We start from the raw sequence: 767 nt of genomic DNA, 5'->3' as shown, positions 1-767 counted from the left end.
TGATATCTGTTTTTCTAACTTCACCTTGATTGGTTAAGTACCTGGTAATACTTGGTAACAGGAGTGATACCAGGAAACAGATTCTCAAACATGAGATTCTGAGATTGGTTTGGAATATCCTTTTTCTTCAACATCACACTGAGCACATTGCCAATGGAAAATTAGTTGCTTGTAATCCATGGAATACAAAGACATTAGAAGTAATCAAATTGACATATGTTATTGATTGCAATAAATGTCACATGAAATTGAAAATTCATAAAATGGCTACATAATCTTAAAATAAAATTGAAAATTCAGAAGTTGTCTGCCATACTTGATTTATGAGTAACACAAGGACTGTGAAGGAGGGGTGGCTACTTCGAATTACATTGACTAGTTCACATTAAAGAAATGACAAGTTTAGGGTTTTATATTGCTGAGTTAAAGGTAAAGTCTGAGGACCAGAGGGCTTCTATGAAGTCTTAAACTACTCACTTATTTCCTTTTGATATAGGCTGACCTCATTGAAGTCGGACACATAATCTAATTGTGCAGTGTTCTGAATTACATCAGTATTTGAAATCACAGTTTTCCTGTGTCACCCTTGTGAAAAGCAGGGCCCTGATTGGAATGAATATATAGGGTAGCACTTTAATGAATTGCTCATGTTTTACCATTTACATAGCTGCCATTATTGACCCATGAAAGACTACACCTTTATATAATATGTATTTCCTCTTATCTCTTTTTCCCATTCTGTTTTCCTGGAACTCAGAAACCACTGA

Source organism: Galeopterus variegatus, unplaced genomic scaffold, assembly GCF_000696425.1.
Source record: "Galeopterus variegatus unplaced genomic scaffold, G_variegatus-3.0.2 Scaffold8934, whole genome shotgun sequence".
NCBI lineage: Eukaryota > Metazoa > Chordata > Mammalia > Dermoptera > Cynocephalidae > Galeopterus > Galeopterus variegatus.
Note: the sequence above shows the minus strand (reverse complement) of the source record.